Source organism: Podarcis melisellensis (genome assembly GCF_964234715.1).
Source record: "Podarcis melisellensis genome assembly, chromosome: 5".
In the NCBI taxonomy this organism is placed as follows: Eukaryota; Metazoa; Chordata; class Lepidosauria; order Squamata; family Lacertidae; genus Podarcis; species Podarcis melisellensis.
The window spans coordinates 55,416,713-55,444,158 of NC_138537.1; the positions used below are offsets into that span (position 1 = coordinate 55,416,713).

At 41.5% G+C, this 27,446-nt stretch overlaps 1 long non-coding RNA gene across 2 annotated transcripts in view; it reads right to left on the reverse strand.

The window, feature by feature from the left end:
* Nucleotides 1–895: 895 nt before the first annotated feature.
* Nucleotides 896–27,446, reverse strand: part of LOC309370762 — a 171,546-nt gene continuing 144,995 nt past the window's right edge. Inside the window, exon 4 of one of the 2 annotated variants that reach the window (XR_014168653.1) lies at nucleotides 896–951. This is a non-coding gene — a long non-coding RNA (uncharacterized lncRNA). Of the gene's footprint in view, nucleotides 952–11,354; nucleotides 11,453–27,446 lie in introns of those variants that run through there. The other variant, XR_014168654.1, reaches the window with a different exon arrangement.

Here is a 27,446-nt window from a genome sequence, read left to right on the forward strand (position 1 = left end):
TAGATTATTTCACAAAGTCTTTGTGACTGGCCAAGGATAAGAGATGGGCATTTTTTAACAGGGGAGGCTGGAAATATTTGAACGCTTAAAGTGCTTGAAAAATACGTGTTTTTTTCCACCCTTTTCTATTTCGTATTTTTGTCCTTTTCCATCTCCTATTATCTGCCCACACCCTATTTCCTGTTTATTATTTCCTCTATGAAGGACAGTGGTTGAGTCAGCAGTTAAGCTCATTTCAGTTTCCTGAAAGTTTGCTATGAGTAAAATGCTGTACTTTCATTGCTCTGTCTTCTTACCTTTGACAGGGTGTCAGTCATGACCTACTGGAAGATCTTTCTATGCATCTCAGACAAAACTTATTATTATTTTTCTTAGGCTTTTTTTCTGAGGGGACGCATGGGTACACATACCCCTAAACATTTTGTGAATCTAACTTTGGCCTCATTGAGGGGCAGCAGTTCAATATGAGTAGGAAAATGAGAGTACCCCTAAACTTTTTTTTAGAAAGAAAGAAAAAAGCACTGCCTACAATGATAATAATCATAAATGCAATTTTTAAAGTATGAATTAATTTTCATGGAACCTGCAGTAAAGTATCTATTTCAATGGCAGTTGTCCACCAGTTTCCATATGTCTGTTTCCCAGAAAGCTTTTAATGGTTTGGTTTTTTTTATGAACCACAGTACAAGCTGGTTAGTAGTTTAGATTGCAAACCTAAATACACTTACTAGGGAGTAAATCCCATTGAATATAAAGTGTTCAACCAAACATGTGTAGGGCTGTGCTGTTATGCACTTTTAAAAACATACCTTTACTTAGTCATAGTGTAGTGGTTAGTGTTGGAGTTGGATCCAGAAAACCTGGGTTCAAATCTTCACTCACCTATGAAGCTCCGTGGATGTACTTGAACCAGTTACTACCTCTCAGCCTATCCTATCACACAAGGTTATTCTGAGGATAAAATGGAGACAAGGAAAGCAATGTCAACTGTCTATAGTTTACTGGAAGAAAAGGAAGGGGTAGAGGTAGCAAATAATAAATAAGAATAAATAAATAAATAAGTGAACTCAACTCAGCCATGTTCATCAATTTCAATGGGTCTACTCGAAGTAAAACTTAGTTTAGCAGACAATAAAAATCTGTGAGAAGATGAAGCCACATTGTGACAAACCACATCATGACTCACATCCCTGTTTAAGCGACTGTCTTGTGTGAGGCATATGGTAGCTGCAGATGCCCATGTTAGGTTGCACTAAATTAAATTGGCCTAACTCTACCCTTTTGTTGTATTTGATAAAGCTCTGGTGCAATTTAAACCTAAATACTATCTCTTCTCTTCCTTCCGTGGCATGCAGGCAAATATAACATGGGTCAGGCTGAGAATTTCATTCCACAATGGTTGCCGCCAGATCAGAGAATGGGATTCTTAAGTAGTCAGTTACATGTACCCCACTGGTAAGCATAAGTACATTGCAATTGCACTACCAGCGTGGCACAACCGAACGTTCTTCAGCTTACAACCTCAACGTTAATGCATAACAGTCTGTTCACCATTTTAAAAACGAAGGAGGCTGCTTCGGCCTCAAGCCCAGTGTGATTCTCCTTACTATTTGTCTGAAAAGAATGAAATGTGCCTCTTTGTTTTTAGCTGCCTTCTGCTCTTTTGTTCTTCTTATTCATGAAGGCATCATTCTTTTATGAGGAAAAGATTGTTCAGCAATATATCTATTTTGCAGACGTTATTTTGTTTCTGCCAAAACACACACACACACACAGCATTTGCGCAGCTCAAAAGCTTTGGTGCTGTGATCCAAAAGGGGGTGGAATCTCATTTTTTTTGGATGCACTGCATGTTAGCTGTCTGTAGCTGTTTTTTACCCTTTGCATGGCTTGCAGTTAGGCAGAGTTTGTCGGGAGCTATTTTATGGCTGAGGTAATGTTCCCATGTGAAGGGGAATTTCCAGACTGGAAAAGAGGATTAAACCACTAAATCATGGAGGCTGAAAGACCTGAATTGTTTCACAAGGGTCTTTGTGAGTACTGGGCTGAGTTGTTTTCCTTTCACTTTGTATCATGAGGGTGTTTTCACACGGCAGAACGATGCCAAGATCAATCCAAGGCTGAGCCACTGCAGGGCTGAAATCCTGCCACATGACTTCTGCAAACACCCACCAAGGCAGCATTTTAGATCCCTCTTCACCAATTGGAATTTGCACCCCACCCAGTCTTATAGGCTGGAGAAAGCCTAAAGCATTTTTTTAAAAAAATTCCTTGGCTTGTATAAACCTAACTCTGCTACTGAAAGTGATTCATCCCCCTAAGTTACTTTTGTTTAACTTTCCTCACATCTAAGTCTTTCAATGATAGATTTTAAATAGAAAAGCCATGATCTGGCCTAGGGAGGGGAAACCTCCAGGTCAGCCCTCCCATTTGACCCAGCCAGTGTGGCTAATGGTCAGGACAATGGGAGAGGTATCCCAGTAGCATCTAGACATACACATGTTCCCCATCCACGACTGGCCAAAATTAAGCTATTGATTTAAGCACAAATTTATATCTCTCTCATTGAAATAAGGACCTGTTGGAACAAAACGCAGGACAGAAGTCTAAGAAATGAATCAGTGGAGAAACTGTTTGCATTTGCATGACACATACCTATGAACGGGGGATAAATTTGGTTCAGTTCAAATTTAAACGCAACTCTATGTAATTTGCACTTTCTAAAACAAAATGTGAACAGAAAGAGAGCCATCCTGCAAAATTTGCACTTCTGAATTTTCCAATGAAGGTCTCCAGCAAAATGATGTGTACAAAAGTGCATATGCTAAGCTAAAGTGTGTACTGAAAGACACATTTAGTGAAAATAACATACAAAAATATGTTATATTAGGGAAATATGAATATTAAGGTAAATGGTGAATAAGCAAAATACAAAAATGCATAAATTGCAACAAAATGCTAATGAATTTTCATAAGGATTGTTTTAAAAATAATAATCACAAAGTAGCAGACAGATTCTTCTATCTTTGGTCATACCCAGATAAATGCAAATCTATGATCATGTTTCAGAAATTCTGAGTGAACCTTCCCACCCTCCCAGATGTTATTTACAATACTGCTTTTCACAAACACTATAGCAAGCATGAAATTGATTCCATAGACTGGATCCTGGCCCCAGCTTTATGCTTTCTGCAAAAAATGATATTTATTCTATTTGCCAATCCCTCGTTCGCTAACTATGTTGAAGCATGTTCCAATAAGAAGTGCTACATGGCTCTAGGTAAAACTATTGTTGTGCAAGTTGGGAGCATCAGCCTCCTTTTTGAGATGCCCTAGTTTTCAGATAAAGCTGGATGCCAAAAGATTAATCAAATAGGGCTTGTGGGGTGAATAAGGTATTTGGCACTGAAGACTCTTGTCAGAACACTCTGCTTTGTGGCTATTTAGATAGTTGAAGAAGGAAAATTGCCAATCTGCTTAGGTGCCTGACTTAGCCTAAACCCGCTAGGGTCAATGTTTCCCCGCCAGGTCTGCAATGTGTCTACTGGGACACAGGTGGCCCTGTGGTCTAAACCACTGAGCCTCTTGGGCTTGCCGATCAGAAGATTGGCGGTTCGAATCTCTGCGATGGGGTGAGATCCCATTGCTTTGGCCCAGCTCCTGCCAACCTAGCAGGTCAAAAGCACACCAGTGAAAGTAGATAAATAGGTACCACTGTGGAAGGAAGGTAAACAGTGTTTCCGTGCACTGTGGCTTCCGCCATGGTGTTCCATCGCGCCTGAAGCGGTTTAGTCATGCTGGCCACATGACCCAGGAAGCTGTCTGTGGACAAATGCCAGCTACCTCAGCCTGAAAGCGAGATGAGTGCCGCAACCCCATAGTCGCCTTTGACTGGACTTAACCGTCCAGGAGTACTTTACCTTTTAATTTTTACTGGGAAATAAGCAGTAAGAAGGGAGAGTCAGCTACATCAAAACCATCACGTTCGAGTGAACTGAATACAGTGCCAAGGGAAGAGAATCAGGGAGGAGAAAAGCAGAGGAATATAATACCTAAGAAAAAGGGAATATGAATGGTGAAAAAGAAAAAGGAACTGAAAGAAGGAAGGAAGAGAAAAACTATTGTGTTTATCAACATTGTGCTATGTTTTCCTCTTCTGCATTTGCATGCTATTCCTCCTACCAGGCGTCATATGCAGCTCATCTGCTAAGTCTAGTCACAATATAAGCAGCTGGCAAACAAGACAGCCAGCGACGCAGAACTGAGTGCTATACTATGTCCGCTCACATGTTGCTCAAGCCTTTTCACCCATGTGATGGCGGCTAATAACATCACTTAAGACTGGTTACCGAAATCTGTTTCACTGTGAGGATACACGCTCTGCTGAATGGAGCTGCCAAATCTTTGCAATGAAATATATATGCAAGAAAGCCTTTCAATGCAAGTCGATGCATGTTTGTATTAAAATACAGGCCTTTTCTAAATACAGTATACTTCCCATCTTTCTGCAGTCTTTTTATATTCTTGTCCACAGTGCTCCTTATTCAATTCCAATAGTGACTTCTTCTTTGGAACACACTTTAAAAAATATATAAATGGATAGGCTTTATTTATTAGCATGGAAGGGGAGTAGTTGAGCCTGCCAGCCAGGCATTCAATGGAACCTGAGCCAGCCCCATTCTCATCGTATGATGGCCTTTAACCCAATTCAGGGTGAGCTCTGCAGAAGTTTGCCTGTGCCCCCTTCCCCACTTCTACTTGGGCCAGCGAAACCATCAGGGTTGCAGATGCAGCAGTGACTCTCGAGTCCTCTTGCGTCTTGTTGCTCCCCAGCAGGGGTTGGGATTGCAACCCTAGAACCTTGAAAAGTCTAAAATGTGCAGGAACCTCCACAAGGACAGGAAGCTTTCTGCTTCAGAGGTTTGCCCTCCAACAGCTGGCAGAGCAATGAATCAGCAGCAGGGGCAGAGCAGAGCGCTCATCTGCACTGGTAACCCCATGTTTACTTAACACAAATGCAGATTGCTTGAAGAGCACTGTGGTGCTTCACCACAGTCAGCCATGCCCTCACCAGCTTTTTCCTTCTGCTATATACACTCCACTGGTGCTTTTATCAATGATTCAGTTCAAGATGTTCTGCTTATATTCAGGAGGACAAGGCCCTTCCTTTATACTTCTTTGTGCGTTCTGAGTGAATGACAAAGAGCAACTCAGGACATGATTTTTATTGGTCCATCGCTCAGAACACTGACCTTTCTTTTCTTTTGAAAAACCCTTTCCACTCCCTATCTAGCTTTTTAGTCTATACAGCATCTAGGGAAGGGCAACTCTATTTCCAATTTATGTCACTTTTCTTTCTGTTGCATGCCAGCCTCAGTTCCACATGAACGTGCACATTTTAAAATAAATTTTCACCACAAAAAAGTTTTTGTTTTTGGGTTTTTTTTACAAAATACGCATTTGTGAACAAATTTTATCCCCAAATACACATTGTGGTACATTTTTAAGCTGAGAACTGCAAAATCCAAAGATCAACTGCATTTCAACCTGTGCATTAGTCTGCGAGATGTGGATCTATATTCTGAGATGAAGAAATTTTGCTAAATAAATAAAATTAAGATGTTGTCATGTGCCTCCGAGTTGCCGCATGTTCAGCAGAGCAACTGTATCTAAGCTCATGTATTTGCTCTCTGTCTTTCTGAGAACCACAAAACTGAAAGTCAAAACACAGAGACACTTGTTGAGGAGACGCTGCTGGCAACGGGAACGTTTCATCTGGGGTTGCTCTTTCCATGACCAGATAAGGTTACTTTCAAAATATCTAGACTGAGGAGAAACACAGTGGTGGCAGTGTCTCTCTGAGTGCTTCATCATCTGCAGCATCCAGTATGGCAGAGAAACCATGGAATTTCTGCTACATCATCTGCAAATGCCTGCCCTTGATCTCCAGGTAGCAAAGATTTTGTTTGCTTTACGCCTCACAAAATTGGTCTGGGCTATCAGTTTTCCCACTAAACACGGAGGTATAGTCTGGCCCAATTTGTTGACAGCTGAAAGTGCTTGCTACTTAACTTAGACAATGAGGCGTGAGCTAGTTCCAAAGATGTTAAGTACATCTGTGCTCAGAAATCAGGCACGATTAGGCCAGCATTTTAGAATGAATAGGAAGATAGCATAAGTTGATCTTCTTTAGGGGTAACTAATGTGATGCCCTTCAGATGATGGCCGCAGCTCCAGCCAGTGTGGTCAATGGTCCAGGATGATGGAAGCTGTAGTTTAACAACATCTGAAAAGCAACACATTGGCTACTACCTATACCGGGGTAGGCAACCTAAGGCCCGTGGGCTGGGTGCGGCCCAATCACCTTCTCAATCCGGCCAGCAGACGGTATGGGAAACAGCGTGTTTTTACCTGAGTAGAATGTGTCCTTTTATTTAAAATGCATGTCTGGGTTATTTGTGGGGCATAGGATTTCGTTCATATATTTTTTTCAAAATATAGTCCGGCCCACCACATGGTTTGAGGGACAGTGGACTGGCCCACAGCTGAAAAAGGTTGCTGACCCCTGACCTATATACCGGTAGTCCAAGCTGCACAACTTGTGTCCCAACATGGTGAATGCTGCTTATCGGTTTGTTTTGTGACTGGCCAGGTGTTTCATTTGCAATCTCAAACAGGCAGTGAAACTACTGCCTTGTAGGCACTCAAACCCATTTGGTGCATTGCATTCAGCTTGCAAGGGGTAGGGTACTGAGGCAGAGGAGAAGTTCCATTTGGTTCTCATTTTAATGCCAACTTACCTAATTTAACAACCTGAAAGCTAATGCTATTCTAGGCTGCAACAACAGTAGTTTCCAGATCAAGGGAAGTTATAGTTCCACTCTATTCTGCCTTGGTCACACCATACCTGGAGTAATGTGTCCAGTTCTGAGCACCACAATTTAATAAGGATATTGACAAGCTGGAATGCGTGCAGAGGAGGGTGGCCAAAATGATCAAGGGCCTGGAAAACGAGCCTTATGAGGAACTGTTGAAGGATTTGGGTATGTTAAAAAGCTGGGTATGGAAAAGAGAAGACTGAGGGGAGATGTGATAGCCATCTCCAAATATCTCAAGGACTATCACATGGGAGAGGAAACAAGCTTGTTTTCTCCTGCTCCAGAGGCTAGGACCTGAACCAATGGATTCAAGTTATAAGAAAGAAGATTCTAACTAAACTTCAGGTAGAACTTTTTGACAGTAAGATCTGTTTGACTGTGGAACAGACTCCCTCGGGAGGTTGTGGACTATCCTTCCTTGGCAGTTCTTGAGCAGAGGTTGGATGGCCATCTGTTCTGGATGCTTTAGTTGAGATTCCTGCATTGCAGAGGTTAAACAAGACGACCCCCGGGATCCCTAAACAGTCCCTACAGTTCTATGATTCTATGATCCTAACACAACTATCCATTTGTATTCACACGGCTCCAAATATTGCAATGCAGTTTGCCATCCATTTTTATTTATTTTTTACAAAAAGGCATACCATATATTATGAGAAAGTGTGCATAAGATTGCACACTTCCGAAAATGTGTGTACAGTGGTACCTCTGGTTGTGAATGGGATCCGTTCTGGAGGCCCATTCGCAACATGAAAAGAGCACAACCCATAGTGGTGCGTCTGCACACGTGCGTGTTGCAATTTGTTGCTTCTGCGCATGTGCATTATGTCATTTTGCACTTCTGCGCATGTGTGAGCGGTGAAACCCGGAAGTAATCCTTTCCAGTACTTCCAGGTCGCCACGGGACGTAACCCAAAAGAACGTAACATGAAGCAGACATAACATGAGGTATGACTGTATTAGGAGAAATGCACACTAAAAAGCTGATGCATTTCCATGGGGACATTTCGCTTTTTTAAAAAAATGCAGATGTGGTAATGTGAACTAAAATTAAGATTGGAAAATGAGAATATGAGAGAAACTGAAAAAGGACAGATTCGTCCATCCCTATTGGCATGGCAGGGCAGGTCAGGGGGAGGAACACAACTTCTGGTCTAGTGAAATCTGGGAGATTTCTTTCCATTCATGAAATCTGCAACACCAGAATTTTATTGTTGCTAAACTAGCCCAAAGGTAAAGGTAAAGGGACCCCTGACCATTAGGTCCAGTCGTGTCCGACTCTGGGGTTGCCGCGCTCATCTCGCTTTATTGGCTGAGGGAGCCAGCATACAGCTTCTGGTTCATGTGGCCAGCGGGACTAAGCCGCTTCTGGCAAACCAGAGCAGCACACGGAAACACCGTTTACCTTCCTGCCAGAGCAGTACCTATTTATCTACTTGCACTTGATGTGCTTTTGAACTGCTAGGTTGGCAGGAGCAGGGACCAAGCAACGGGAGCTCACCCCGTTGCGGGGATTCGAACCGCCGACCTTCTGATCGGAAAGCCCTAGGCTCTGTGGTTTAACCCACAGTGCCACCCGCGTCCCAAAAGTAATCTATGCTAAATATGTTTGAATCCTTCTAACCACAATTTTGGCAAAACATTTTAGGTATCAGGGTATAAGGGAAACACATTTTCACAGAAACATTTGGGACACCAAATGCAGGGCCACTGCCTCCCACCCCCCAACACGTGATTTTAGTGTCTGTTAACATTTCAATGCAGCCTCTCATTAAATATAAACAGACTTCAGAGCTATCAAATCCAGGTGACATTGGCATTCAGCATTTTTTTTTTTTTTTTTTTTTTGCAAAGCAAGATTTTTTTTGTCAGATTTTAGGGAAGAAGCAGATGGCTGGAAATATAAATCTGAGTAGGTGTTTAAAAATCCTTATGAGAGTAAGTACTATGTTAATAAGATATGTCGCTTGCTATATTCCCTTGCTATATTCTGAATGCCAGTACGTTTCTTTAAAATCAAAGGAAATAGTTTTTTAAAAAATAAATAAAATATTATATTGCAATCCATCTGTTTTAAGAACAACCCCATGTATAATGAAATATGCATTTTGTGTCAAAATATTATCATTAATGGTTACCTAATTAATGTCAATAATAGAACAGAACATTTCCACAATCAAGTATATTATGGTCCTTCTTCTTAGGAAGGGAGGATCAACCTAGGTAAGCCAGACAGACAAGGGTTTAATTCGAATAAGCTATCTTTGCTCAGCTATAGAAACACTGAGTAAACACAAGGCCATACACTTCACAGTTGTGCATGTCAAACTACATGTTAAATGGAGATAAGAGTTTGCAATCCCAAAACCACATTTTGAAACAATGTTAGCATTCATTCACAGTGATACAAGACTCTGGCACCTCATTCAGCAGGAACTTTCTCAGAAGGAACCTTTAATCCGACTTCTAGATCCAACGTATAGGACTAACTCACATAAGGACTGTTGACCCGCACATTCACTGAGGGTTCAGTGGTGAGATAAAGGACTCTATCTCTGATGTGTCAGATGGGGGGGGGGTGCGTAACTAGACCTCTTGAACTTCACATTCACCCCACACAAACTTGAGAATAGTGATGAGATAGGACTCTATCCCTGACATATGGTATTTGGGGGGGGGGACACTGTCAGAGTCAAAGTAGCAAGTGCATGTAACCAACTTGAATAAAATATTGTGGGGGCCCAGGTTAGCCCCACCCTGCATAATTGATCACATGACGCAGTGCATGCAAACCATTTGAATGGGAATGCCCATCAACTTTGTGGGGGCCCAGTCTCCCCAAATATTTTATTGTGGGGACCAAAGCGCCCACGGCCAATAGGAGTTGGCTCCTATGCATGTGACATCATATCAGATTTTTAAATTTTGGTTACAGGCAGGGTGCGGTTTTAACTGGGAATTCAGTGCAGGGGAAAGGAATGGCTAACCATTTACTCCCACTATAATGGTAATCATAAGAGCGCGCGCGCACACACACACACACACACACAGTTTGGCTTAGAAAAAGGAGCAGATAAAGGAAAGGTGGGCTGCTATACCTACTTCAGGTACAAGAGAACCCTATTTTGGCTACCCTTGTGGAAATGCAGGAAACAGGGATACATATGACATTTATCATATCATACAATGGACTTCAAGCATTTTTTTTCACAAACTGCCAATGCACGTCTGGACTGGGCACCTCATATCTACACTATGAAATGGGGAGAAAACTCCCATTCACTTCAATGGGAGCTTCCCCAACCCACCACCCCTCTGCTTGCTAAGTGCAGGCATGAGGAGCCAATAACCCCATACTACGAACCTATTCCAGATGTTGGCATTTTTGCAAGAAAAAGAATGAACTCCCAGGTGAACATCATAATTGACATCATACACGGTTTGTATTATAAAAGTAGCAGCCAATGATGGTCCAAAACATTTCTATGAAACACAACTGTATGGAGGATCAGTTCCAGTGTGACCTTGTTGGCAGGCACTGCTCCCAGCCATGATTTCTGTGAGGTTGGTTCCCATTGCTTTTTCTCTGGCATGCTCATGAGAATCGCCACTGGGGAGTGGCATCTATCAAAGTAGTCATGCTTGGCCAGACATTACTTTGGCCACCCAGCAGTACCCATATGGACTTCCTCCGTGAAGGGCATGAAATATACTATCTGAACTGGGTGATAATCTTTCTTTGATTTGGAAAGTGAGTGATCATGTGTCTGGCTTTTGTTTGGACTCTTAAATGAACTTCAAATTCATCTTACTATTACAGTGGGATGTACAGTGCCCATTTCCCAGTATTTTTTCAGATCCAGAAATAAATTCCTTACCCTTTTTTATTTCTGCATATTCCTCACAGAAATTAAAGGAAGCTTCTGTTGGTAAAACCATAGAAACATGAGCCTATAAGTTAAATCAGATGGCATGACTGAGTAAAATACTGTTCTATGGGTCTGACTGATTATATATATATATATATATATATATATATATATATATATATATAATGTTGCAGATGTTTTTTATTTCCATCCACCATATATTAAAAGGCTTATCCTGTGCTGTTGAAAAGTAAGCGGTTTCTATTGATGTGGTTTCTTTCAGCTGCATAAAAAGAAATAAAAAGTATCCATCAATGTTTATCTGATAACTCTTAATCTGTGGATTGCTGCAGGCTGTAGGAATGTGTCCTTTGCATTCCAGACCTAGCAGGATCTTGGCTTTAGAACACTACTGGGTTCCCCCCGCCCTTTCAGTCATTTGTAAGATTAATGGAGCAAAATACCTGGAATGGTTTGAAGATGCAGAGCCCAGAATTTCATGCCAGTTTCCAAACCACCCAGCCTGGCATCACAACCATAAAGGAACGCCACAAAATTTCAACTCACATGAAGCCAATTACAGGCCAACTACCTCAAGTACTTCACAACTCCCCATTTCTCCATGTGTCGTTTGACCATCCTGGGCATAGCTTAGCAGAGGGCTCTTTGCTTTCATGTTCACAATGCTGCATTGCAAGTTGAAACCTATGAAAAAACATTGAGGAGAATTGTGGAGAGAGGTGGGGACCAGGAGCACTTCCAGACAATCTGTGTGTTCAGGATTCATCTTGATTTGTTAGTTATTGGAAGGATATCTTGTGCTTTTTTCTGACCTGTAAATAAGCCACCAGAGGTTTTTTGTACAGTTATTTGCTTCTATCCAGGAGCAGCAAGAGTGGAGAACACTCCAGTATGAACTGGCATATTACATCACATATTCAAGAGTTGAATAGACTACAAGTTCTGGGGTTCAAGTTAAGCTCTTGCCCTATTATTGTTGGTTGCCTAGCAAAGTTGAGAGTCAGGGTGGGGTAGTTCAGCAAATGCATACATCTCCTATATGAGGCGTGGCAGCAAGATGCAGGCTCTAGCAGTTGACTATAAATAGCCCGTTTGAAGTGGTAGATGAGAGGAGTGAAGAAGTTGATGCAGCTGGAGCAAGGCGCTATGGCAATTATTCCAGTGGCAAAGTTTCAAGCAGGCATCGGGGGCAGGGAAGAAGTAGCTGACATAAAAGGCAGAAAGGATGGAATTGCAAGGAGAAAATTAAAGCTCAGTAAGGAAGCCTCAATAGGTCAGGAAGGAAAGGGCATATTTGAGTAAGAACATTGTCCCAATTTACTAAGCAGTAGCATCTTTCTTGATCCATAAATATTTGCCTCAGTAAGTTTCCAAAGGTTTATTAGATGATAAGAGAAGCAGCACATTGCCTTACTTGCATTTATTGTGGAGGTACTTCCAGAATATGCCCAAGCTGACTGCACCCTATGCCTATTGATTTTTACAGGGACTAGGACATGAAGCAATAGACAACCTCACTTAGGTGCTGTTTTGGAAGGCCCAAGGAAGGGAAGGCATAATTTGGGGTCCCTATGTCTATTCAAGAAATACAATTTACAGATGTAGGGACACCGAGTCATGTGGGTCTCCTTCCCTGCAGCCTTCTAAAGCAGTAGCTAAGTGACATTATCATGAAAAAGATAGAATTTCCCTACCCCATGTCCTATAATTCAAGCACTACCTTTTTTGTGAAATGGTGCATATTCAATTCCACAGTAGGTAGTGATGGGCACAGTTTGTATGGCTTTAGTTTGTATGGATTAGAACAGGGCTAGTCAACCTTTTTATACCTACTGCCCACTAATGCATCTTTCTTGATGGTAAAATTTCCTTACCGTCCACCAGTGCTGCAGTAACATGCGCCATAGAACCCCCTACTGCCCACCTGGAATCCTGAAATGCCCACTAGTGGGTGGTAGGGACCAGGTTGACTACCCCTGGATATAAGACTCCCCTTAGCTACTAGTTATGATCAGTGCTTGGACTTAAATAACTCAGAATTATTATTTTTTTAAAACCCTCTGAATTATATCTGAAAGTAGTTCCTATAATTTCCAAGTGAATTGAACATGAATTAAGTTCCTTTTGTGGTGGAACTCTGGGGAATTTTAAATTCAATTCAACTCAATTTTAATTTTAAAATTATTATTTAAAAGTAATTTTCAAATAATTCAATCATTGGGTTTTGATTTTGGTGATTGCATTTTACATTTTTAACGTATCTGAGAAGTGATTTGGCTGTTTAAGGTTCACTATCATAATTATTGGGGGAAACAAATAAAACCAATGTGCACATCACACTGTGTGTGTTCTGGTGTTTTCTTGGTCTTCTTAAGTATATTTGTTTACTTTTGCAGAGCAGCTTGTAAAATTCTGAAGACAGGATGGAAGGAATGCTGAGGTCCACATGAATTTAGTGAGAATTGAAATGTTAATTGAACTGGAAAGGAAATCCAGTTGAACGAGGGGTCAAACTTGAGCTTGAACTGGTTCCTTTTTGAAAGGGGCAAATTAGAACTGGAACTAATTTATTTTTAAGATTAACTTTTCAAGCATTGATCATGATTGCTATATTACCTCCAGTATCAGAGGCATTTTGCCTCTGATTATGAGTTGCTGGGGATCATGAATAGAAGAGTGACATTGTGCTCATGCCATCCTTTGTGGCCTCCCCATAAGGATCTGAATTGTCACTGTGGGAACAGAATACTAGACTAGCTAGACCTTTGGTTTGGTTCATCAGGGTTCTGTATGATGTTCTTATGATGCTATTTGGCAGACCTTGTGGGGACAATCCCAGAACATTCCCTGGTTGCTTCCTCTGTGTGCCTGCCTAACAAACTCCTGATGAATTCAACAGGACAGAGGACATTATGATCCTATTGGCAGCCCTTATGGGGACATTCCCAGGTTTCTCCCACTGTGCGCCTGCTTTTCAAACTTCTGATGATTTCAACAGGACACAGGATATTGCAAAACCTCCTTTTACTCAGTGCCTAAAACATATGCATGTAGCTTGTACTCGTGGATGAAATTCCTTACTGGATGGAGGAAACTTCTTCGGAGTAAAGATGTAATGCAGAAGGAGCACCATCACTGAGACCAACTCCATATTGAATATAACTTTCCTTCTCTTGTCTTGCAAGCCAAATGGCAATATTTGCAAAATCAGAACTAGTATGAAGTGATGACAGATCAGCATTGGGCTAAGCTTATTTATTATGTCAAAAGCCGGGCTTTTTTCAGCCGGAACTCACCATAACTCAGTTCTGGCACCTTTCAGGTAGGTGGCATTGCCACTATAAGAAAACAAGGGAGGTCTTCATGGTGAGTTCAGGCACCTCTTTTTCTCAAAAAATAGCACTGGTCAAAAGGAAAGGCTAACCAGAGAGAGCAAGACTAGAGGACAGCCTGAAACCTACCATATTCCCAAGTAATGAATTTTGATATATCAGCAATAAGGAAGGGAGAGAGGGAGAGAGATTCAGTGGTCTGGTTGATTTTCCCTTGTTCGTATTCTTGCTTAAAGAGAGGTGAAACAACTTCCGGGGGGGCCCATGTCCCTCTGGAACATGATCAGCCATCTTGTCTGCCAGTTCCCTCTGTCCCCTCCACCACACTCCACATTTTTCCTTTCACAGAGCTGGGTACAGGGAGGTTCGATAGCAGCTAAGCGGACTTGCAAAAGATGTGCACTGTTCCAGCTCTCTACAGCAGACAGGCAGAAATTAGATCTGGATCTGCTGGTCAACCTCTGGATAACAGTCAGTAACAGTTGCTAACTCCCAATTAACAGCAACAAAATGGCACCCCTCCCCTACCTACCTTAAATTATACTGATGAAATAAAAAAGGAAGGGGCTTAATATAACCAGGAGTGGGTTGATGTGTGAAGGAACTTTGAGTTGCTGGGAACTGCAGGCTTCCCATAGGCATCTGGTTGGCCACTGTGAGAGCAGGTTGCTGGACGAGATGGGCCACTGGCCTCATCCAGCAGGGCTCTCATGCTCTTATGTCCCCCTTTACTTACCCTCTTTCCATATTAAAAAGCCTCAACTGTTTGGTTGCCTTTGGCTTTAACTTTGGCTCCTGTTTTCTCTGCTCCTCCCTCCCCCTCTCCTATTTCAGTAGGTTTGTGAAAGTGTGGGGAAAGGAAGGGGGGACCATTTACTTCTGTGACCACTGGCAATGGGCTTTTCCAGGGGGCAGAGGGATTTGGAGTCAAGAAGATGGGCAGTGGCTAAAGGATTTATGAACTATATTCCGTTCCCAACATTCTTCTCCATCCCTAAGAAAAAATGCTATTACAGGAATAGAGTGTGTGTGTGTGTGTGTGTGTGTGTGTGTGTGTGTGTGTGTGACATTGCGTAGTTTATAAATATATATTTTTGTGAAGATAGGTTTGTTTTTGACACAAGGATGAAAAATTGCAAAATCGCCACTGAGGTCAGCTATTTACAAGTTTCTATTTTAGTAGCTAGATCAAGAGGCACTTCGGTTGCTCTCTCCATAGTTTTTCATTCTAAAGATAACTTCAGTTAGAGGAGAGAAGGCTCATTTAAATACATTTCCTGGGGAAAATGAATAACCTTCTGCACAGAATTGCCTTTTGGGTACAAATTGCTTTCTTTTCTTCCAAGGTGACTTCTTTAGAAAGTTTAATTAAATTCCCATTTGGCTATTGACAATTCTTCTGTCTCACCATACCCATAATTGAATGATGGATGATTACGCAGTTTCCTGGGTTGTAATTGGCAGATATTCCCATTTGCTTTCTTTCATTCTTCCTCAAAACTGTGGTATGGCTTATTGATTACCAGTTAGTGCTTATTACATCATACTTACCAATACTCTATTTCCAATGGGGCAGAATCATCAAAGGCTTCAGTAAATGTAAATTTGGAACTCAGAGACAGGAACTCATGCACTAGAGTCAACCACTTGAAAACTCACATATTAATGTAGTGGGTTTTGCCTGATGAGTTCCTAATATAATTGTGGACCCAGAGGAAAACAAGATGTAGATAGACTAACTATTTAAGAATATGTGGACTGGGAAGAACCCATAAGTGAGCCATTCCTGTTTCAGAGTTCAGCTAGAGAAAATAATTATTGGACTGGAAATATAACCTTCAAAGCGGTCAATATTTCCAAAAGGGGGGGGGGGGACATAACCATATATTTAATGGTTGTAAATTGTCTTAAATTGTTTTGCGTTTTTTGCATCTGTCTATCTCGAGAGACAATGGAGTATACCTTCAGGGGTGAAGTCTAGTATTGTTTCTAATGCCCCACCCTGGGACTTTAGGGTGAGCAGGGGTAATATATTCTTATTCTTATTCATTATCATTATTATTACTACTACTACTATTACTATTATTACACACGGGATATTGGAATCTTCAGGACAGACAAAAGAACCTACTTATTCATATAACACATAGGTAAACGATGGAATTTGCTCCCACAAGACCACCAACTTAGATGGCATTAAAGGAGGATTAGGTAAACTTATGAACGGTAAGGCTATCATTGTCCACTTGCTTTAATAGCTATATTCTACCTCCCAGTGTCTGGGAATCGCAAGTGGGGGGCATCCTGCTTTTGAGCTTCCCAAAAGACAGGATGCTGCAATAGATGGGCTACTGGCCTGATCCTGGAGGCTCTTCCTATGTTCATATGTGCAACAAAACACTGCAAGGTGCCTCAGCTCCTAGCAGGAGTGCTTCCATTCAAAGTTAGAGCCACCTTGCCTTCCTGTAGGATACACTGACCTGTAAGGATCTCAAGGAAGGTATTTAACTGTCCCATTTTCCCATTGTACTTTTACAGCCAACACACAGCATTCAATGGCAGGTGAGAATGTTCCATATTTGTTAATGTAGTATGGGTTGTTGGGGTAGCAGTTTCCCCCTTTTTTATTTCCAAAAGCGTTTTAATACTTCTGTTAACTTGTCCCCTGTGTGTGCCAATATATCCCTCAGTGGAATGGTCTTGGCTGGGAATGATTGCGAACAGTCTTCCTTCAAGAAACTCTGAGGTATCTGTGTTTGACATAGAAATAAAGACCCCCCCAAAAAAAGTTGAAAAAACAAGGTTGCAGAAAGTTTAAAGATTAAAAATTCCACAGTGCAAAAGTATTTGTATGAGTGGCTATTTCTAAGGTCAAATCAGTTCATCTGTTTCTGAGCATTATTAGTAGCACTGAGAAAAGATAAGAAAGATCAAAATAATTGATTTTTAAAAACCCTTTCTGTGTTTTAATAGTTTATCATATACTCTGATAACCTTTCTGTTGTAGCCTGAATTTAAACTCTACAAAGTGTAAAACTCATTAATTTTTTACTTAAAAGTGTCTTTAATCTTGCTAGTTTCTGCAAGCTATTTGTTCCTTTTCAAGATTACTCTTTTCTGTGAAACACATATTTTTACCTCAAAAAATTAAACCCTATCACACACTATATAGACAGTTTCTTTTCATATGCAAAACTCTTACAATCAAAGGCAAAATCTTTGAAGTACAGGTTTGAAAACATCTGTCCCCATTCTTTTTGCTTTGGAGTCTAATTATCTCAGAGCCGATTATGATTGCTAATTATGAAGCTAAACTGCCCAGTTCAGTTGCATCCCCTTCCTATCTGTTTACCACAAAGTAAAATATGATTCTCAAGTTGGCAGTGGTAACTCGTGTGTGTGTGTGTGTGTGTGTGTGTGTGTGTGTGTGTGAGAGAGAGAGAGAGAGAGAGAGAGAGAGAGAGAGAGAGAGATTCAAATGCCAGCAAAGCAAAAAAAATCCATGCAATATGACACACACAAAAATCTCACTGTACAGGACTTGCCAACCAGGGACTGGTGGACACGGGTGGCACTGCACACTCGGCTTCCCATCAGTCACATTGCCGTGCTTACTGGGAGGGGAAGGGTGAGGGACAAGGCAGCAGGGATACAAGTGCAGTGGGAGAACCAATCTGGGGCTCCCACTGCAATGACCTTCATACCATTTCACCTAGCTCCCAGTAAGTACAGCAGAACAGCTGATAGGAGGCCAGGTGTGTGGCACTGCCCCTCCCACCAGCCATCCCTTTGGCCAATTTGATGCCTATGGGCACAATGGCAACTGTGAACACTTTCCATAACACCCGCAAATCCTCTGGAACACAACACACACACACACACACACACACACACACACACACTGCCCTCTTGGTCATGAGGTGGTGAAGATGGTTGCCCTTTTTTCCTGTGAGAAGTTCATAGAACTTCATAGTTGGAAGAGTGGTGCTCTTTCTCACTTTCCTTTCCAGTTCTATGTGCTCTTCGTAGCTCAGATTAATTCTAGATCCAGTGGGGAAGTGATGTATGGGCTCTCTCACTTTCTGTCTCTCTGGGGGCGAGGGGCTGAGCCAGGAGAGGAATGGCTAGACGGGGTGGCATGCATGACACTCACTCAAAAATGCAAATGTGCCCATGGGTCTGATTGTAAAGTAATAATAATAATAATAATAATTTTTATTTATACCCCACCCTCCCCAGCCAAGGCCGGGCTCAGAGCGGCTAACAAGCAATAATAAAAATAAGTTGAATGAATACAACTTAAAAACAAAATTAAAATACAATATTAAAATATTGAAACATTAAAATGCAGCCTCATCACAGGAGGAGAAAGGAAAAAAGAAAGAGGGGGAGGGAATCAAATTGGCTCCAAGCCAAAGGCCAAGCAGAACAACTCTGTCTTACAGGCCCTGCCTTCCTGTCTTACAGGAAAGAAATCAAATCCTGCAGGGCCCTGGTCTCATAAAAGGCAGTCATATTCTTTTGCTGCAAGAGACCTGGGCTTGTGAGGGCTTCTCCTTATCAGGGTATAAGGGCTTCTACCTGAATGCACAACAGAATCCACTATCACCTGGTAGACCACAAGGTGAGTTGGCTACCTTAGTTTCTTTGGCCTTAAATCTGCAGGTGGAACAAATCGACATCCAGTCGTCATCCATGCTGGGTGTAAAGCTACAAACAGCAGAGGAAGTGTTCGTGGTGATTAATGTTTATTTGCATCCAACCTATAAGAAAAACCTGGTGGACCAAAGATGGAGGGGAATTCAACTGACCCTTGAAACTCTCCTAGAGAAATATCCTGAAGCCACCTTCCTAGTTGCAGGAGATTTCAATGGTCGATTGTCTCACTCTGATAAATCATTATTTGCTAAATATAATAAATATCCCTCACTACCCATTTTAACCTCAGACCTTTTACCCAGGAACTTTAAAGACAGTGTTGCTACATACGCAGGTTTTAAATGTAGACAAACTTTGATGGCTCTTAATTTTCACCTCCTAAACGGAGCTCTCAGTTCTGATTACCCTGCCGAATTTACTTTCTGGTCAGGCTCCCGAGCCTCTGCCATAGACTTTATTTGGACATCAGTAGACCTAATTCCCAAAATTTCCAACTTTAGGGTGGTAACGAGGCTGGAAAGTGACCATTTTCCATTAGAACTCTCTCTGACCCTGGATGGAGAATTGGCTACCTATTCCTTACAAATAACCTATTACAAATAACCAGCTTCAGATGAGGCCCACTGCCTTAAAATGGACCGACAATATGGCTCAACGGATAAATGAACTCCTTTGGTCGGACCAACTGCAAGAGACAAGGGACTCCCTTGTCCAGGCAGTTGAGCCACTGCCAATATATGACAATTTAGTAGAACTGCTAAAACCTTCATTGGCTAAGGCCCCGGTAATGAATAGTAACCATTTCTCTCATAAAAAGTGGTTTGACGAGGAATGTAGACACTTCAAGAACAACCTATATAATGAATTCTTGGCATATAGGGCATCAAATGACCCCGCACCTAGCAGTCACCTTATGAACCTCAAGAGAAGGTATAAAGCACTATTAAAGGAAAAAAAGCTTGCGGCAGAAAGAAATGATTGGAAGAACCTTCTAAAAGCTGCAGAAAATAGAAATCCCTCCTCCTTTTGGCACCAAATTTCTCATTACCTGGGTAGACCGTTGTCAAGGATAGAACCTCAAATTTCAGCTGACACCTGGGAAAGCTTCTTCTCTGATTTATATGCAGCTCACGCTGCCAGCAGAGGAAGGTTAGACTTGGCCCCCTTGCCTGAGTGGGATCCTGTTACCTGTTCTGAAGTGGAAACACTTATAGGCCAATTTGAGGCGGGCAAGGCACCCGGAGACAATCTTATCTCCATAGATGTTATTAAAGCCAATAAGGATTGGTGGTGTCCACCCCTAGCAGCTCTTTTTACTTATATAAACAAAACAGCACAATTTCCTCCAAGCTGGAACTCGGCACTGATTGTGTTAATTCACAAGAAAGGGCCGCGCACAGACCCGGCCAATTTTAGACCAATTAGCCTGCTAAATGTTGTCGGGAAGATCTATTCAAGATTTCTACTTAACAAATTAACGACCTGGATGGAAAGCAACAATATCATCGCAGAGGAACAGGCGGGTTTCCGCCCCGGAAGATCAACAACAGACCAAATCTTAATCCTAAATCACTTGGCCACCAAGTATGCTGGCAATGGTCTAAACGCCCTCTACGTCGCCTTTATAGACTTTAAGCAGGCCTTCGATCTAATTCCCAGGAACCAGCTATGGACAAAATTGGCAGCGACATCTATTGACCGCCGCCTTCTCCTGCTGATTATTAATTTGCATACAAATACCCTCCTGTGGATTAGGCTAGATAGTAAGGGGCTAGTCTCCAATCCAATTGCCACCACTAGGGGGGTAAGACAGGGCTGTTTGCTTGCCCCTGCTCTGTTTAATTTCTATATTAATTCGCTAGTGGTAAGGGTAAGGTGTAAGGAAGGATGTAAAAAGGCATGTTTTCTATTCCACCCTGTCTTTGTTGCATGCAGCAGTGTTTCCATTCTGCTGCACTTCACCTCCTACCGAAAATGATATTATTCATCATGCTGTTCCGTGTAATAAAATTATGCAACTTACATAATTTGCACAATTAATTACATGAATTACATTGTCATTACATTCTTCTAGCCCATTAATTTCAGTGCAAAGGAAACACAGTGCAAACAAGTAAGGACATAATTAATTACGTATAATTTGCAGACCGAAAGCAATAACAGCAAATAGTGATTTCCATTCTGAACATTCATTGGTATTCTCTTCCAGTTTTAATCAAGCCCAGTTTTGTGACATTGCATATCATCAATGCAGAACATGGGGCACGTCTGTTAAGGCATCAGTCTTAGCTTCCAAATTCCTGGCTTTGTGGAACTTGAGCCAACATGAGATAGTCTTAAGCCTGATCTTAAACGAGAGGTTGTTTGATCATTGAATTCACTACTGAACAGTGCACAATCCTGTAGCTAAAGAGCAAGATCTGCAGTTGAGTGTTAATTCTTGTTTCAAAAGTGTCTGATGCTGAGCTGGTGATTACCACCAATGCTTTCTATTGAAAAAGAACGGTGCAAGAGAGCAGAAGCAAACCTGGAATCCATGCCGCCAAAGCTGTGAAACAAAAGACATTTCAGTTGTTCCTAGACTGAGTAACAATATTAAAACCTTGAGTTATTTGCAGGTATTGTGGCGTATGTCTCTGAGATCATTGTAACCATCCTACACAAACCAACAGTTCTCATTTTTTTAAGCTGAGATCTGTATTTCAAAATTTAGAGAATTGTGACAGGTGAAGAATAATTACATTCCAGTCCATGTATATGTCTGGGTGGTGCATATTACCATAGGTCAATTCACTTAAATATGCAGCCCAGCTGAAATTCTCCTCCATCCCTATTTCCACCTAAGCTTCTCCACTTAAGTAGTTCGTGCCTTCATTCAGGAATGCTGCATTTGAAGTGTCTGTTTTTTCCTCCTCTCAAAATAGTGAGCTTGATCATAGCCAATAATCTTCACAGCTAAGTGTTAGTTTTCAAGTGGTCTCAGCCACTTCCTGCTCACTTGAAACAGATGTCAATCTGGTTTCTCACACCATGTGAAGGATGCAACATCATGGCTTACAGATTAGGGTGACACCTGGTAGAATAGGAAAACCACAGTTTTTTCAGGTGGTTTCAGGTTGGTAGGTAAAGGAACTGTTCAGATAGGAGAGGAAGCGACAAAATTGTACTTTGAAAGTGTTGTGGTGGATGCTGTGTAGTAGATCAGTCAGGGTAATTACTGGGGCATGGACCTTAGAGAGGTCAATTGGATAAAGGTCACAATGAAGAAGTCCTGGGGCACTGCATGCTGCAAAAATGCAACTCACAACTCTCTTGAGATGATTATAGCTATGAAGTCAAAGCATCAGACAACAGCTTTCATTCTAGCCAGCAATTATTTTAATTCTTATTCCAGGGAATGAATTACGTACTCAAATTGCAACTTGTGAAAGATCAAGTGCTTCTTGGACCACACTAAAGAAAGAAGAACAGTGAAGAGTTTAAAAGTGCAAATTACTTGAAAAGCAAACTTCCTTTTTTAAATAACAGAGTGGACTCCCCTAACAAGGAGGCCAAGCCTTCATCACTACCATCAATTATATGCTCTGTACTTCTATACTTTTATTTATGTAAATTTACCAGGATTTACAAACATGGGATACAGACACGGGATACAGATATGGACTTGTATAGAAGTCACGTAATGTTACTTTAATACATCTGAGTATATATGTGTATGTGTATATATCTATATAGATAGATAGATATATAGATATATATGTATAGCATTGCATTGTGAATCAATTTCTACCATCTTCAAAGGTTTAGAGGCACAAAGACTGATAAGATGATCTCAGTTTGCAAATGCAATATGCAAGTCTAACAGCGGCTTAACCTTTTGCATTCTTGTTTCTGCTGCTGCAGCAGCTAAACAGAAGTAGATTGGGCTGATGTCATTTCATACCTTCCTTGTGAGTCAAAAGGAAACTTCAGGTTTATTTTGCTTACCCAAGAGATTTTTGTGGCTTCTACAAAATGATCTTGGTCATCTTACTACCCAGTTCCAAATACTGATGTGCTCTGGAACCACCACTGAGTGTGCACACTTGTAAACAGGCCCCATTTCCTCTCCCCTAGATCACACTCATACAAACACTTTCCTCTTCCTGTATACATAATGTGTATAAGGGAGATGTAGAATATTTGTTCTGAGACAGGATTGTTTAGTTACTATAGCCAGGATACAAAGCGCAGAAAGCTTCCATATGTGCCGAGAAGACTCAGAAACTCCCTTTTGAATCCAAGCTCTCCCAACGGCACCACCAGACAATATTTTATCCGGTCTTGAATAGCATGCAATCACCACAATGAAGAGCAAGCTAGACATTACTCTGACTGTGTGTCTAGCAGCTACATAGGTGGGGCTGTTTTTTGTCTAATACCAGGTATGGATTTTCATTGGCACCACACGGGAGGAGAGGACGTTCAACCTTCTCTCCCCAGCCATACACAGCAGTCTTCTGGCAAAAGTAATGACCAGGTATAAATTCAGAGGATTTTTAACAAGTACTTGCACATGGTAATGGGTGGAATGGAGACTAATAAACTGAATCTTTGGATGAGTGGAGATTAAGTTCAGATTCAACGGGTCTGGGAGATGGCATTCAATCTGTTCTGGATAGGTTTGCATTTTCTCAAAAGGAGCAAGTTTGCATCACTAAGGTTGGAGGCGCAAGTGACTGTTTTTGCAACCCCCATGTTGTCTTGCTCCTACCCCTAATGGTAAGCAGCAGCAACATTGCTGCCAGGAGGCTATTGCTGCAATCCCACCCTAGCAATAAAGCCAAACTTGCTATGCACCTTGGCTGGGTGGGGGGCGGAGGGTGCCTTTTGATGTTCTGCCTCCAGGACAGCTCTGCTTCTTCAAGTCCAACATGTTATTCTGCATCTCCATAAGTGAAATCTTTCACATTTACATAAGCTGCCATATGATGGTATGGGAGTACTGCAGTTCTTTTCACTTATTCCTACCAACTAACTACACATCCTGCCTTTTCTCAGGACTTCCGCAACCTGGTTTTACTTGCCATGCCAATGAAATGTGTATTGCGTGCTTCAAACTATGGCATGGAGATGGTGGTCAGTGTATTGGTCTTCTAGGCCAATACACAGCATACACATGCCCCCCAAAGAATCCTGGGAACTGTAGTTCATTAAGCATGCTGAGAGTGTAGTTCTGTGGCAGGCAAACTACAGTTCCCAGGGTTCTTTGGGAGGGTGCTTTAAACATATGGTTTGTGCACAGCCCTAAACTATGCAGGTCTCAAAGGATTAGGAGGGTCTGCAGCAAAGTTCGCTCATAATAAGGATGCAATATATAATAAAAATATTTACAGAAATGTTCTCTTTAATAGCCAGAAAACTCAGGACTGACCTCAGTAAAATTAAATCATACTCGTATTGAAATGATTCAAAATATGTTGCAGAGTGTGTGTCCAGCTCGCTCGCTCTAGCCCACAAGCCTCTTTAGTGTAGCATAAACAGAACTGAGAAACACAGAGTCCTTTTTCTCTCAGTTGCTCAGATCTTCACAGTGGTATTGATTGTTTAAAAATCTGTAAAAATGAAAGACCTTAAAAAAACCCCAACCCTTTTCTGTTCTGTTAGATTAACTATATGCTTTAATATTTGTCCCTTCATTGGATCAAATGTATTTTTATTCTCTGTTTATTAAATTTTTTACACAATCATACAATCATCTACAAACCGCGGCAGAACATACAATAGGGGGTCAAAAAAGCAAAGAGGAAAGAAAAAAAAAGAACAAAATAAAAAAGATAAAAATAAAAATAAAAAAAGAGAAAAGGCACAAGAAAAACAGAAAAAGAAAGAGGAAAGAAGAAAAACAAAACCAAAAGAGGGTAATAAAACATCGTTCCGTACACTGTGACTTCCATCCTTCCCGGTTTGGGTTGTACAATCCTTATAGTTTACTCGCTGATTACATTATCATTACCAATATTCAAACATTACAGGTTTTAAATTCCATCCACTGAGATTTTCAACATTCCATAAGTCACTTCAAATGTAATTAGAAGTTGTTTGATTATGCACTGGGTTTTCAAACTGGCCTGGAGCTTTATAAAAACATAACCAAATTAGATCTATTTGTGTTTGGCCGCGAGCCAAGAAAAGGAAAAGTATATGCATTTTTAATACACGAGGCTTGGAAAGTCTATAATAGGAGGTCAACAGTTGAGAGCAGAGGTATGATATTAGTTATTCAGAAGGAGTCTGGAAGGCTCCCACACACACACTATACACACACACACACACTTTCAAACATTTCAATATGGAAAGAATTGACCTTGAGCAACGCTGTGGCATGGGAGAGGTTTCAAAATAGGTAAAGCTTTGTCTATCAAGCAAAAGACACTGGTTTGCATTCTAAGTTAACTTATGCTGCAGTTCTGAAGATAGGGTCGGAAGGAGGGAGGGAGGAAGAACCAAAGGCAGATGTGTCTCCACATCCAAAATCTTGCTTCACTCTCAACAGCAACAGGGCAGAAGCAGAGGACAAGGCTGTCAATGGCTACTATTGCTCAAGGACAGAGGAAACAGCACTTCAAGTGAACCAAGCAGGAAAAAGGAGGGGAAACACCAGTGCTCACTGGTACAATAAATCTTGAATGTACTTTAGTGAGCTACATGAAAGATTTCTTGAACCAGTGAGCACCAGAGCTTCCCCTCCTTTTCCACTGCTTCCCCCCACCCCACCCCAATCAATAGCTACTAGGTATTATGGCTATGTTCTACTTCCACCATTGGAGACAGTATTCCTCTGAATATGAATTGCTGGGTAATACATGAGGGGCGTGTGCCCTTGCACTCCGGTCCTGATGGTAGGGTTCCAATAGCATTCTGCTTGGTGTGATCCAGCAGGGCTATTCTTGTTATCTTAGGGAACTTCTAGGCTGTCATTATTTTTGGTGGACATTCATTCACATCCTGGCAAATCCAGGCTACTCAATTAAAGCTGATTTGGAATTCTTGCAAAACAAACCCATTTCTCACCAAGACTGGACTTTTTGCAAGAAGGAAAGCAATGAGGAGATATACAGGTACCAGAAAGTGTGGGATAATGCTTGCACTGATGCTCTTATGCTCTTAATTAAAGGCAGAGTGGTGCTTTCGCACTCCTTACTCCTCTTCCGTGGAGGGTCCTGTTATGTCCAAGCATTGAGGCAGGACTGAATGGCAAAGGCTTTATTATAAAATAAGAAGAACCACAGGAAAACTGATTGCCTAACCCAACTGTTTCCCATTGTTATTTTCCATCTCTTTTTATAGACTGACTCCCTTCCCCTGGCTATTACTCCCAGCAGACTTCAAAGAAGATTTAAAGGAAAACTCCATACTAAATCACCACAGGTCTTCTCAAATAACAGATGAGCTGCTTGGGAGAAGAGGAATCAGGAAATGTTCCTCTCAGAAACTTATTTATCTTAGGATCCAATACCAATTTGGGGCAATTTCCACCCCCCTCCTTTCTCCAGTAGCGTGCTTTGTCCTATCTCATAGGGTTGCCATTGGAAACAGTGCCCAGGCGGAAATCACTGAAATTCTGGATTTTTAGAAATATGGCAACCCTACTACCTAACCTTGTTCAAGAAGGCCCCAAGGCACCGTGGAGAGGCTTTCTGTGTGGACATCTGCCTGTCCAGGGGAGGAGGAGCTGGGAAGCTTGACCGTGGAGGGCTTTATTCTGCCTTTCAGAAACTGACTTCAATCATTGTCACATTTCTAAAGCAACGCCACAACTGTGCTTCTTGACCCTACAAAAGGCAACATACCAAATCCACAGGCATTTACATTTGCTTTCCCAAGAGAATATAGAAATGCACATTGCCAGATGAAAAATGGCCCCATTGTCTTTCTTCTCCCACCCCCATATTCTTGATAAAGCTATTTATATTTTTCAAAGAACATTTCCATTTTCACAACATAGGCTCATTGGGGCTCTTGAGGATTAAGTGTAAGATGCCAGAATCTCTGTGTTGTTTTGTAATCCCACAAGAAAAAAAATGCTTACATTTCAAACTTTTTTTTTTTTTGCTCCCTAGCAGCCGCAGTGTGAAAAGATGAAGGCATCTGTTAACATATTGATTGCTTTTTAGCACCATTTTAAATTAGCTTCCTGTTCCCCTTCATATGTTTTTTCCATTACATTAAAATAAATTAAAGTTCAATTATCTGGAAGACCTGTGCTGAACGCTCTTTAGGGAAGGAAGGGCTGAACTGATCAGACAAACAAACACTTACGAGCGCTTTTTGCATGGATATGGGCATGGAGGGGGGGTCCTGGGAGGAGCCGATTGCTGCAGCAACCTGAAACTGCTACTTCATAGATGCACAAATTCTGCTGGCCTGTGGCAGCAACCAGGCCAGACTATTTTCAGAAACGGTCACTGATTGCAAAGGACCCATCCTTTGACACTTCCTCATGAGTCATGCATTTCAGGAATTGCTCATCAGTTTGGAGAGGTTCCACGTTGTTGCCACACAGGAACTGAATTCGGTCAGCAAAGAAGTAGAAGACATAAACAGGAAGATGCCCTTCCTATAGAACTGCTTTGAGTCTAAGGACATCAACTTGTTTCTCTCTTCAGAATGGTTATTATTACTCCTGGTGGGAAAGAACATTCGGC